Raw genomic sequence first — 14,449 nt, 5'->3', positions numbered from 1 at the left:
TCTTGGTCATATTGGAGTGAAACGCATGAAGAAACTCCATACCGATGGATTACTTGAATCACTTGACTTTGAGTCACTTGATAGATGCGAAGCATGTCTAATGGGAAAAATGACTAAGACTCCATTTTCTCGGTATGATGGAGCGAGCTACCGACTTATTGGAAATCATACATACCGATGTATGCGGACCAATGAGTGTAGCATCGCGCGGTGGTTATCGTTATGTTCTAACCTTCACAGATGATCTGAGTAGATATGGGTATATCTATTTCATGAAACATAAATCCGAAACTTTTGAGAAGTTTAAGGAATTCCAAAGTGAAGTAGAAAATCAACGTAACAAGAAGATTAAATTTCTACGATCTGATCGCGGAGGTGAATATCTGAGTTATGAGTTTGGCATGCATTTAAAGAAATGCGGAATACTTTCACAATTGACACCGCCGGGAACACCACAACGAAACGGTGTGTCCGAACGTCGTAATCGAACTCTCTTAGATATGGTTCGTTCTATGATGTCTCTTACTGATTTGCCGTTATCATTTTGGAGTTATGCATTAGAGACAGATTCGCATTCACTTTAAATAGAGCACCATCAAAATCCGTAGAAACGACACCGTATGAATTATGGTTTAATAAGAAACCTAAGTCGTCATTCCTTAAAGTTTGGGGTTGCGAAGCCTATGTAAAAAAGTTACAACCGGACAAGCTAGAACCCAAAGCTGAGAAATGCGTCTTCATAGGATACCCTAAGGAAACTATAGGGTACACTTTCTATCACAGATCCGAAGGCAAAATATTTGTTGCTAAGAACGGAACCTTTCTTGAGAAAGAATTTCTCACTAAAGAAGTGACTCGGAAGAAAAGTAGAACTCGATGAGATTAATGAATCTATACTCGTTGATCGAGTAGCGCAAGATCGGAAGATGTACCTGTACCGCCTACACCGGCAACGAGAGGAAGCTAATGATAATGATCATGAAACTTCGAACGAGGAAACTACCGAACCTCGCAGATCGACAAGGGAACGTGCCACTCCTGATTGGTATGATCCTTGTCTAAATGTCATGATTGTGGATAACAATGATGAGGACCCTGCGACGTATGAAGAAGCGATGATGAGCCCAGATTCCAACAAATGGCAAGAAGCCATGAAATCCGAAATGGGATCCATGTATGATAACAAAGTATGGACTTTGGTAGACTTACCTGATAGCCGAAAGGCTGTCGAGAATAAATGGATCTTCAAGAGAAAAACAGATGCTGATGGTAATATTACTGTCTATAAAGCTTGACTTGTCGCAAAGGGTTTCCGACAAATTCAAGGAGTTGACTACGATGAGACTTTCTCACCCGTAGCGAAGCTAAAATCTGTGAGGATTTTGTTAGCAATAGCTGCATTTTTCGATTATGAGATTTGGCGGATGGATGTCAAAACGGCGTTCCTTAATGGAGACATTGAGGAAGAGTTGTATATGGTACAACCCAAAGGTTTTGTTTATCCTAAAAATGCTCGACAAAGTATGCAAACTTCGAGCGTTCAATCTATGGACCGAAGCAAGCATCGAGAAGTTGGAACCGACGCTTTGATAAGGTGATCAAAGACTTCGGGTTTGTACAGAGTGTCATGGAGAGGCCTCGTATTTACAAGAAAGTGAGTGGGAGCTCCGTAGCATTCCCGATATTATATGTAGATGACATATTATTGATCGGGAATGATATAGAACTATTAAGCAGTGTAAAAGGTTATTTGAATAACAGTTTTTCAATGAAAGACCTTGGTGAAGCATCGTATATATTAGGCATCAAGATTTATAGAGATAGATCAAGACGCCTAATAGGGCTATCACAGTGTACATACCTGGACAAGATTCTAAAGAAGTTTAGAATGGACGAAAGTAAGAAAGGGTTTTTACCTATGTTACCAGGCAAGGTCTTGAGTAAGACTCAAGGACCGGCTACGGCAGAAGAAAGAGAAAGGATGAATCAGATCCCCTATGCTTCGGCAGTAGGCTCTATTATGTATGCCATGCTATGGATATAGCGCATGCTGTTAGTTTGACTAGCAGATATCAAAGTGATCCAGGAATGGAACACTGGACAGCGGTCAAGAATATCCTGAAGTACTTGAAAAGAACTAAGGATATGTTTCTTTGTTATGGAGGTGACCAAGAGCTCGTTGTAACAAGTTACACCGATGCAAGTTGGAACACCGATCCCGATGACTCTAAGTCACAATCCGGGTACGTGTTTATATTGAATGGTGCTGCAAGTAAGTCGGGCAAGCTCGAAGCGGTGCACGGTGGCGAAGTCTTCAACGGAATCGGAGTACATAGCGGCTTCGGAGGCTTCATCGAAGCGGTATGGATGAAGAGGTTCATTGTAGAGCTCGGTGTGGTTCCTAGTGCATTGGACCCATTAATCATTTATCGTGATAACATGGGTGCCATCGCCAATGCACAAGAGCCAAGGTCACACAAGAGGTCAAGCATATCAAGCTGCGTTACCACTCGATTCGCGAGTACATCGAAGATGGAGAAGTAAAGATTTGCAAAGTACACACCGATCCGAATGTAGCAGATCCATTGACTAAAGCTCTCCTAGGGCAAAGCATGACCAACACCAGAATGCCATGGGTGTTAGGTATATTACAATGTAATCTAGATTATTGACTCTAGTGCAAGTGGGAGATCGAAGGAGATATGCCCTAGAGGCAATAATAAAGTAGTTATTATTTATATCTTTATGTTTATGATAAATGTTTATATGTCATGCTATAATTGTATTAACCGAAACATTAGTACATGTGTGATATGTAGACAAACAAGAAGTCCCTAGTATGCCTCTTAAACTAGCTTGTTGATTAATGGATGATTAGTTTCATAATCATGAACATTGGATGTTATTAATAACAAGGTTATGTCATTGTATGAATGATATAATGGACACACCCAATTAAGCGTAGCATAAGATCTCGTCATTAAGTTATTTGCTATAAGCTTTCGATACATAGTTACCTAATCCTTATGACCATGAGATCATGTAAATCACTTATACCGGAAAGGTACTTTGATTACACCAAACACCACTGCGTAAATGGGTGGCTATAAAGGTGGGATTAAGTATCCGGGAAAGTATGAGTTGAGGCATATGGATCAACAGTGGGATTTGTCCATCCCGATGACTGGATAGATATACTCCGGGCCCTCTCGGTGGAATGTCGTCTAATGTCTTGCAAGCATATGAATAAGTTCATAAGAGACCACATACCACGATACGAGTAAAGAGTACTTGTCGGAGACGAGGTTGAACAAGGTATAGAGTGATACCGAAGATCAAACCTCGGACAAGTAAAATATCGCGAGACAAAGGGAATTGGTATTGTATGTGAATGGTTCATTCGATCACTAAAGTCATCGTTGAATATGTGGGAGCCATTATGGATCTCCAGATCCCGCTATTGGTTATTGGTCGGAGTGAGTACTAAACCATGTCCGCATAGTTCACGAACCGTAGGGTGACACACTTAAAGTTGGATGTTGAAATGGTAGTTCTTGAATATGGAATGGAGTTGGAATATTTGTTCGAAGTCCCGAATGTGATCCCGGACATCACGAGGAGTTCCGGAATGGTCCGGAGAATAAGATTCATATATAGGATGTCATTTTATGTGAATAAAATGTCGCGGAAGGTTCTATGGAAGGTTCTAGAAGGTTCTAGAAAAGTCCGGAAGAAACCACCAAGGAAGGTGGAGTCCACATGGGACTCCACCTCCATGGCCGGCCAACCCTAGTGGGGAGGAGTCCCAAGTGGACTCCCCTTAGGGGGCCGGCCACCCCCACATGGGAGGTGGAACTCCCACCTTGGTGGGAGTCCTAGCTTGGCTAGGTTTCCCCTCCTATGGAAGGTTTTTGGTTCGGGTCTTATTCGAAGACTTGGACACCACCTCTTGGGGTTCCACCTATATAATGAGGGGCCAAGGGGAGGGGGCCGGCCACCCAAGACCACAGCCTGGCCGACCCCTTGAGTGGCCGGCCACCCCTCCCAAACCCTAGCCGCCCCGCTCCTCCACTTCCCGCACGCTTAGCGAAGCTCCGCCGGACTTCTCCACCACCACCGACACCACGCCGTCGTGCTCGTCGGATTCAAGAGGAGCTACTACTTCCGCTGCCCGCTGGAACGGGGAGGTGGACGTCGTCTTCATCAACAACCGAACGTGTGACCGAGTACGGAGGTGCTGCCCGTTCGTGGCGCCGGAATCGATCGTGATCAAGATCTTCTACGCGCTTTTGCAAGCGGCAAGTGAACGTCTACCGCAGCAACAAGAGCCTCATCTTGTAGGCTTTGGAATCTCTTCAAGGGTGAGACTCGATACCCCCTCGTTGCTACCGTCTTCTAGATTGCATCTTGGCTTGGATTGCGTGTTTGCGGTAGGAAATTTTTTGTTTTCTATGCTACGTTATCCTACAGTGCATACGTACATGTTTCTTTTATAGTATTTCTTCATTTCTCTTCTTTATTCGTACTGGGAGTTATTTCCATTCCGTGAAAGCAAGTTGGTAAAGAAACAAGAGAAAAGTATGATTGGGCTGGGTTTGAGAAACATATATAGTTGGGCTGGGCTGGACAGGTCACGAGGTTAAAAAAATTCTTCCCTAGGCTTGATATAATTTTTTTGTTTTGAGAAACACAATGTTTTTAAGGGAGAGAAGTTCATTTTCTTTATATCATTTTTACTCTAAATTGTAATTTTTTTGTGAAGCTTAGCCAACTCTTTGATTTGTTTTTGGCCTAAGATTCATCCCGTCAAAGTTCAGCTATATTGAATTTTATTAAATATGTTCGAGTAATCATCCAGAGTAGACGTGTCATTAGTCTACTTTCGCCCTGCTTCTTCTAGAATGTCATTACCCTGGACGCCACTTACAAAATGACCGGGGCGGCATCCTGTATCCCATTTACTTATAACAATAGCGGAGCAGACTGGCAGTGCCAATTGACTTTTTTGTTTTGTTTTGTGGGAAGTGACAATTGACGTTGAAAAAATAGAGGCTAGCACCACAATCGATAAGATGATATAAATTCTTTAGTTTAAAAAATTGAACTTTTTTTTTTGCAAAATGATGATATCATTGTAAAAGTTACCTTATTTTTTAAAAACAAAACATGGTACTGGGTACCCTAGTACTCCCTCCGTGCTAAAATATAGGGTGCCTAAGGCTAGTCAAAAGTCAAACCCAGATTATAGTTTGATCAAATATTTACGTTTAAAATATCAACATCTACAATATTGAATAGACATATTGAGAAAATATATTTTATGATGAATCAATTTAATATTGATTTAATATTCTACATGTTTATATGTTTTTCATAAACTTGGCCAAACTTATAGGATATTGAATTTTGACCAAACTTATATGTCTTGTATTGGGAGTAGTGTCATATTTGCATCTGTACTACCCCTGTCACGAAATATAAAGCGTGTGCATTTAGACAAAAGTCAAACCCTACTAATTTTGACAAAATATTTATGGAAAAACATCAACATAAAAATAGAATAAACATATTAAGAACAACGGCGAGGGACGAAAATAATTTGAGGTAGGGCGGACTCTAAAAAAATGATGCAAAGAACAAAATAGTCCGGTAACATTATTGCTACATATGAGTCAAACACAACACTTATACAATAAAAATAGAAACATATTTAATTATAAGTAGAACCTACAAACATACCAATAATACCAGCTCAATGACAAAGCTTTACCTTTCTAAAATAATCTTTTGTAGTTCTATGGATCATGACTTCTGAATATCTCTCAGTTGGTTTGCAACTCGGTCTTGATGATATTTATCGCCGAGAAGCAATGCCAACTCAATGAGGTGAATAACATTGTTGGAGAACACGATGTGCCTTTCAAAAATTAAGACATTTATTAAGTCTCCAATTCTTCGGGTATGAATAATGAATAGCTCAAGGTTATCTGTTATGTAGTAAGAGATATGATAAATATATGTAAGATTTTTTTTTTTATTCACATTGAACCTAGACGGCGAGTTTTGTTTGTTGTTGTAGTCACTGTTTTTGGTTTGAAGTTATTTTTCTGCGGTATTAACTAAAACAAGCATAACATTCTCGTACAGAATTCGTTTTTAACGTATGACCACTCAAATTGTTCGAAAGAAACATGTGCATCTCAATATATTCACCAAAATTCAAAGTAGGGAAGCGGGGATACCTTGTCCTAAGGGGAGCTTCACTCCTGATTGAGAAGGTATAATTTATAGTGAATCTATTGATATCGATTTAGTATTCCAGATGTTTCTATTTTTTATAAACTTGATTAAACTTAAAGAAATTCTGAATTTTAACTAAACTTATGTGGCTTATATCTTGTTACTGAGTATATAATTATAGCTGGCATACACGAATAATAGCCGGTCTGCCGCGGCCCTAAGTAACGCGAGTGACGCCAGTGGCGGACCCACCATAGGGGCGAGCAGGGGCGGCCGCCCCGGGTCTCCCATGGCGGAGCAGGTACCCCTCCCTACCTTGCCTCGACGGAATGGACTAGCGCAAGTGCGCGATTGATGAATCTGGCGAACCTTTCTGCGAAGAGGAAGACGAAGACAGCCGAAGCAGTCCGTGGGCTGGCTGTTTGCTAATAGCTGGGCTTAAGTGAAAGGTGAAATGGCCCAATCGGTGTCTCACTCTGGACCTCTGGTGGCCCTTATTGACTTGGTAAAAACAAGCCTTCCTTCCGCAAAAAAAAAAAAGGTAAAAACATGCGTTCCATCCTGAAAAAAGTCTTAAGCACAATCTGCAGCGCACACACTGCTACTTATAAAAATTCTTCAATGCATAAAATGGAATCCCCATTGCAGACGTTGTTCCTGCTCAGCTGGTAGCCTAACCAGGCCGTTTGACCAGCAAAAAAGTTAGACTTGGTTTTTCTCACATGTGCTTGATTTAGCTTGGTAATTTGGGTTCGTGTTGTCGCTCGAAACCATTGTTTTAAATGGGAGGAGTCAAAATAATATTTTGTGAATCACTTTTTTTTTGGTTAGACTATATATTTATGCCTAAAAAATGTACGCATTATACTTTCGCCCCGGCTAACCTTAATTTCTGGGTCCGCCACTGAGTGACGCTATGGAAGAAATAAAGGTACCGCAAGTGAACCAAGCAATGACCAGAAGTCTGAATCCAGCATCTCGTTGCTACTTGGCTCGCAAGCCGACATCATCTAGAACGAAGCTTATTACGGGGTACTCTGATGTAACTAATCGTTAGTATTAATTACTAACCCCATTGACCGTTAGGAACAATCAAAAGGTACGACTATAGCTACTACATGTGGTCATGGAAGCTTCTATATATATGGGACCCGCGCCACTTTGTCAGAGCTTGCCTAGTAGTATATCCGTTTGTTTAACCCTATTCATGGGATACTGTCGGGGTTTATCGGAGATCTCCATGCAGGTCAAAGCCCAAACATAAATGTAAAATGCTAGTAGTTCAAATAAATAATTTACTACTTCATGTCTTCATCCATGTCTTTGCTGTTTGGCACTAACCGGTAGGTAGGCGCAACTTGCGTAGAGACTGAGGAAATTAAACTAGGCTCTAGGATCGGACTACTACCGATCATGGCATCACTTCTGCTATATTTGTCTTCAGCAGTTCAGCGTGCGATCATATATCGAGAGAAACGTGTCCTCGCTAATTTTGTAGTACTACTGTACTAGTAAAAGTGCATGTTGCCATGCACGGATTATAATTTATAACAAAATATAATATTAAGAGTCACTTAAAATGTGTATCATGACTAACCATGTGAGGAGTTTAACAATGGCGCTAGAGTAATTTATTACAATGCAATGAACTAGAAAAATATATTGCTCACTCCGATGTGCTGATGTGTAGACAAAGTACATCTATTAAATTCTTGTCCGTTGGATTGGCAGATGGTGACCGAAGCAATTATTGCGAGGTGAATCAAATTTCTGATGATGGTTTCAATGTTTTGATGTTTGTAGGGGTCCATCCATAATGTCACAATCCATGGGATCAAATGTGTGACTCTTCATGACCATGGGCGAGCCAGTGCTATGCGCTGTCAGAGGCGGACGCGGAGGAGCAGGGCTTGTTTCAATGGGAACGACGGTCGGGGTCATCGCACATCAGAGGGCTCCACAGCATTGGCCACCAAGTCTTTCTGCGACATAATTAAGAATGATTTATTGTAACTTTTTAGTGAACTACATAAGGGATAACTTAAATTGTTTCGCATCAATTTTGGTGAAATCATTCTCTTACCAAAAGTGATCGATGCGGAATGGATTCAACAATACAGACCTATCTATCTCCTTAATATTTGCTTTAAGTTTTTTACAAAAGTGGCCACTACTATACTTAATTAGATGGCTGATCATGTGATACTTCCATCCCAGACTGCTTTTATGCAAGGTAGATACATCCTAGATGGTGTTGTCACTTTGCATGCAATAATTCATGAGATGCACCGCAAAAAGTTGAATGGGGTAATACTCAAAATCGACTTTGAAAAAACCTATGATAAGGTTAAGTGGTCTTTTCTCCAGCAGACGCTCAGGATGAAGGGCTTTTCCGTTGAGTGGCGCACTTTAATTAATAACTTTGTTTTTGGAGGAAGTATTGCCATCAAGATCAATGATGACGTTGTGTTATCACCAGAATTTAACCGAGTCAGAGGTGGGCCGCAATCAAGATGGGTTTAAAGGAAGTATACATGGAGGATTACGTGAATCGGCCTGTTATACCAAGTTGGGTTTAATTGCCCTTGTATCTCGTAAAATATTAGATCGCATCTTAGTTTAGAAAGTAGAGTCTTACTCGTGCACGGTTTGGTGCACGCCCACATTAGAAAGTCCGCCTGGACTATAAATATGTACCTAGGGTTTATGGAATAAACAACAACTCACGTTCAACCCCAAAACAAACCAATCTCGGCGCATCGCCAACTCCTTCGTCTCGAGGGTTTCTATCGGGTAAGCGACATGTCGCCTAGATCGCATCTTGCGATCTAGGCAGCACAAGCCCCACGTTGTTCATGCGTTGCTTGTACTCGAAGCGCTTTTGATGGCGAGCAACGTAGTTATCATTAGATGTGTTAGGGTTAGCATTGTTCTTCGTTTAAGCATGCTTACGTAGTGCAACCCTTGCATATCTAGCCGCCCTCACGCCTATCTCGGGTGTGGGGCGGCACCCCGCTTGATCATTATTTAGTAGATCTGATCCGTTACGATTGCTCCTTGTTCTACAAGGATTAGTTTAATATCTGCAATAGTTAGGCCTTACAAAGGGGGAGGATCCAGTGGCACGTAGGGTGGCGTTCGCAAGTCCTAAACGGGATGTTCCGAGGATCAACTTCATGTTGGTTTTTAGGCCTTGTTTAGGATCGGCTTACGAGCACCGTGCGTGGCCGCGAGGCCCAACCTCGGAGTAGGATGATCCGATTATGCGGTGAAAACCCTAAATCGTCGTAGATCTCATTAGCTTCATCTTGATCAAGCAGGACCACCAAGTATTCGTGCACCCCGTACGAATCATGGGTGGATCGGCTCTTTGAGCCGATTCACGGATAACCTCGAGAGCCGATCGAGGCTCGTATTTAATGTTTACATGTATGCCCTGCAGGAAACTAAGCGAGGCATCCCCATCACCTTCCCGACCGGTATAGGTCAGGTGGCACGCCCTGCACTTCGCATCGCCGCGTGTGACCGGAAGAGCATTGCGGGCCGTCGCTCGGAGGGGTCTCAGCCCAGCCGCGGCTCTAGGCTCTTCCCGGCTCTACGGTGTTGACAAGGCCGCTGCCCGCCGGTGGGTTTTGGCAGTCAACACATTCTCGGCACGCCCGGTGGGACAATCGTCTACATCAACCACATCGCCATCTACATCCGAGATGGCGGACGGCACGCCGGTCACCTACGAGGATCCGCCCGACGACCTCAAGAAGCAATACAACGAGATCAAGGCCACCCTCGAAGCCGACCTCATCGGCTCTTTTCGGAGAACCCGTTCCCATGGCATCGGATGGAAGGGATTCTCACCGCAAGGTGCGCTCGATGGGATAGACCTCTCTACCCCGTCGGAGGAACGCACCGGGGGTCTCAGCGGCAGAGATCAACTACCCGGTGGCTCACTCGCTACACCGCCACTCGAGAACTTGGTCAACGTGTTGGAGCGTGTCGCTCGCGCGTGATCCGAGAGATCATGAGCCACCGCACTCGCCGTCGAGACCAGCTCTCGGGACTCATCAAGTAGAGTTGCCACTCCGGTCCCGTCCACCGCTGCCATATGCGTTGGCAGCACTCCGCCGAAGTGCCGACTACACCGGCATTCCTCGTCTACAGGATTGGTGGCGACCCTAGTGACTACCGAGTTCTTAATGGAGGCGCCTAAGGAGATCCCTCAAGGATACGCGTGCATGTATGTGCCGGATTGTGGTGATCGGGCACTCACAAACCAGGCCACAACATCGGGGACTCCGGCGAAGACAGGGAGGAACGTCGGCCGACGAGCTTGAGAAGCGTACGTGGCTAACTAAATACGCCACACCGACGAAACTCCCGAGCCCGGCTCCTGCAGCTTGGCTCGCAGCTGGAAAAGCAAACATGGCTGGCCAAGTACGCCACCCCGGCGAATCTTCGGAGTGCAACTCCTACGGCCAAGCACAGCGGATCGGATCGGTACCATACCGAGAGACCAGTTCGGCATGATGCCGAAAAGAAGGGCGATCGGCTATTCCAAGCCGTACCCCGACGATTACGAGATGATCCCGCTGCCACCTAAATATCGGCTCCCCGACTTCTCCAAATTCAGTGGATCGATGGCTCCAGGCTCCATCGAGCACGTCAGCCGATATTTGGCTCAACTAGGACCGGCTTCAGTGTCGGATCAGCTACGCGTGAGGATCTTTTCACAGTCCCTCACGGGATCGGCTTTTGGATGGTACACCTCTTTGCCAGCAAACTCCATCCAGTCTTGGAAGCAATTGGAAGAACAGTTCCATATGCAATACCATTCGGAAGCTTCCGAGTCTGGCATTGCCGATCTAGCACAACTACGTCGAAGCGCGGGGAAACGGTGACGTAATACATCCAGCGCTTCAGGAATCTTAGGAACCGATGTTATTCGGTTCGTATAACCGAAAAGGAAGCAAGCCGAGTTGGCGAGTAGCAGCCTTGCAACACAGCTCAAGGACATGGCCTCCCAAGCAGATTATCCCTCGCTCGGCGCACATGGTTCGAAACTATCAGCATATGAACAGCGCCACCCCGACCTGTACCAAGACAAGTTCAAGCGTGCAGTAGTTATGGTCGATACAGAGGAAGATGAAGTGCTCGCGGGAGACCAAGAAATAGCAATGGCCGAGTGGACGCGGGAGGAACCCCGTGACCCGCAAATGGGTAAAGCCACCAGGGCCGCCCAGGGGATTTGATTTTGACGTAACCAAGACTCGAACAAATCTTCGACCTCCCGCTCAAGGAGAAACAGCTTGACGATTCCCGAAGGTCTCAAGTTCCCCACGGCGAAAGAGCTAAACGGAAAGCCGTACCGCAAATTCCACAACTCGCTTTCCCATGCCACCAACGACCGCCGGGTGTGGCGTCAGCACATCCAAGCGGCGATAGAGAAGGGGCGGCTAATTTTCAACCAGCACGCCATGAAGGTCGACACCCAACCCTTCCCCGCCGTTAACATGGTAGAAATCACCTACCCCGAAGGTTGCCACCCGGGTCCCTCGTTCAAAGATCAACATGGTAGGACCCGGAAACCACTCGGCAAAGATGGAGATGAGGGCAGCTGCTCTCATAGCAAGGATACAGAGGGGGCCGCTCCACGCGATCGGCTCCGCCATGATGGCAAGCGCTATGTCACGCAGGGAGAGGTGAAGAATATAAGATATCAGCGACCCTCTCTCGATCACCTCCTCAACAAATATGTGAGTCGGTATGACCAACGCCGTCGGTCCAATTACGATGATAGAGGAGATCGTCCGGCTAGAGAAGCCGAAGATATCGTCGGCAGGATCGCGATGAGGAGGAGCACGAGCGCCGTGCCACGGAAGCATCAAGGGAGCAAGATGACAACGCCGGACATTGGGACTGCCCCTTCTTCGTACACTCGCTGGGATTCAGGAATGAGCCGATTGCCCACAATCGGCAATTGCCCGTAATGCAACAAGAAGAAGAAGGAGGCAGCCAACGTGTCCGTGTTCGAGCGCCTAGGGCCTCTCCCGCCACAAAGCAAACGCGCTCGAGTCACCTCGTTGGGCAGATCTTGAGGATTCGGAAGACGAGGGAGAAGTGGAAGAAGACAGTACCACCGGCCAAGGTGGTGCCCCGACGGACTCAGCCGTTCCCAAAAGCGCAGGGTTCAGCGATTGCGCGGCCCGGAGGAAGCCGAAAGGCTATACCCGCATACGCTAAGGAAAGCACGACCTGATCCGGCCGCAAAAGTTCAGCGAGCCCCGGATGAAGAGGGTCGTCCACGGAAAATGGAGTGGCGCCCCAAACAGAGGAAAGCCGATGATGAGACATCGGCCGGTACAAACATGGTACTCGCCTTGCCGACGTAGCTTAACGCTCCACGACGCTACGGAGCACTCAAGGTGGACGACAAGCAAGCGCATCAAGTCAGAGGTCGGGTTGGTTTTATCCAGCCTCGACCAAGTAGCAAGGTCAAACCAATGAGCAAACCAGGAGAGGCTGATCCTTGTGGATCGGCCCCAAAAAAATTTATGAAGGGAACTTACAAAACCTTCAACGAGCAAGCAACGTGGAGGCCGATTCCAGACAATCGGCCAAAATTATCCTCACCCACCATTCTCGCTCGGGTTCAACATGTTATCCAACAGAGCCGATACCATCAATTCTCTTGACGAGATCGGCTCGGGGGCACCTGGTAGATAAAATACGAGGATATGCAACGGAAGCATCTCATCTTCTGTTGATGGGTATTGGAATATGGGGGCCGATGCACAGGTCGGCCGTAAAAAAAAATAATAATAAATAAAAACAGGGCATCTTCCAGGCTTGTTGCCCCCCGAGTCTTAGTCGGGTGAGAATAGCAGCGAGCTGATCACGTCGATCATCCTTGGTTTCCAACTCGCAACGCCGTATCAACCGATTCAACAAAATCGGCTCTTTAAAGTGAGGGAATTTCAGGGCGAGCCGCCCTCCCCCGAGCTTCTTCAGTCCAAACCTTGCGCCTTGCTGATCAAATCAGCTCATCATCTTTGGCAGGCTGAAGCAACTTCCGGTGAGAACGTCTTCGCATTTCTGACGCCCTCCAGATTCTGGGCGCAATATCTCTTGGAGGGAACTAGCCCCCTGCTCTTAAGTCGATGTCTGACACATTCTGCCTGACCAAGTAGCAAGATTAAACCAATGAGCAAACCAGGCGAGGCTGATCCTTGTGATCGGCCCCAAAAAAAAAAAAAATTTATGAAGGGACATTACAGGACCTTCAGTCAGCTCTCCAATGAATATGGAGGCCGATTCCAGCAATCGGCCAAAATTACTTCCACCACATGTTCTCGCTTGCGTTCAGCACCGATCTATCGGACAGCTGACCACGTCGGCATACGAGAGTCGGGCCGCGGATTTTTGCGGAGCCGACGTACAAGTGCAAGGTGCCTCGGCTAATCATACAAGCCGATATCTGCAGATTCAGCAGGTATCGGCTCGGGGGGCATATAATCAGATGAACATGTGCAGATAAACATGTGAGAACATACGTGCAAGGAAACATTGGGGGCCGATTAAAGAAAAATCGGCCAAATATAAAAAATATATATATGAAAATTCGAAAATTTTTCGAACACAGCCGATGCAGCAGGCATCGACTTAAGGATATGAAAGCCGATGCATGGCCATCGACTCAAGGGGAGTAACTGTTACGATCAGAGGGTCAATAGAGCACAAAGGGAGATTTTTTATGAAGGAACTCCTCAATGGAGCAGCTTTGGAAGCTCGGATCCTCTCTTCAAGAACAATATCGGGAGCAAGCATGGGCGGACGGATCAGGTCAAGGATGGATGACATTAGATTCACCAAAGGAAAGGAGCCGATCTAGCCAAGCAAGAACTAAAGAAGCTCGGGGGCAGCTCACCTTGAAGGCTTTCCGCTCAGAGAAGCCGATTTGTGTTCAAATCGGCCGACGCCGCATAAGGAACTTCCCCACACACGATCAAGCCCAGGTCTATGCAGCTCATTTGCGTATCCTCGTCTCTCGTTTTGCCTTGGCTGAGACTCGGGGGCAACAGGCCTGGTAGATGCTCTATTGAAGGACCGATTGAAGTACCATCGGCTGATCTTCGTTGCAACCTTCTTCACAAAACGATGAGCGCTCACTAAGGAATTGAAGAATAGAAGGATGAATGTCGAAGGACCGATGTGT

This window comes from Lolium rigidum, chromosome 6 (genome assembly GCF_022539505.1).
Source record: "Lolium rigidum isolate FL_2022 chromosome 6, APGP_CSIRO_Lrig_0.1, whole genome shotgun sequence".
NCBI lineage: Eukaryota > Viridiplantae > Streptophyta > Magnoliopsida > Poales > Poaceae > Lolium > Lolium rigidum.
The sequence above is the reverse complement of the archived record's forward strand: the minus strand, read 5'-3'. Positions refer to the sequence as shown.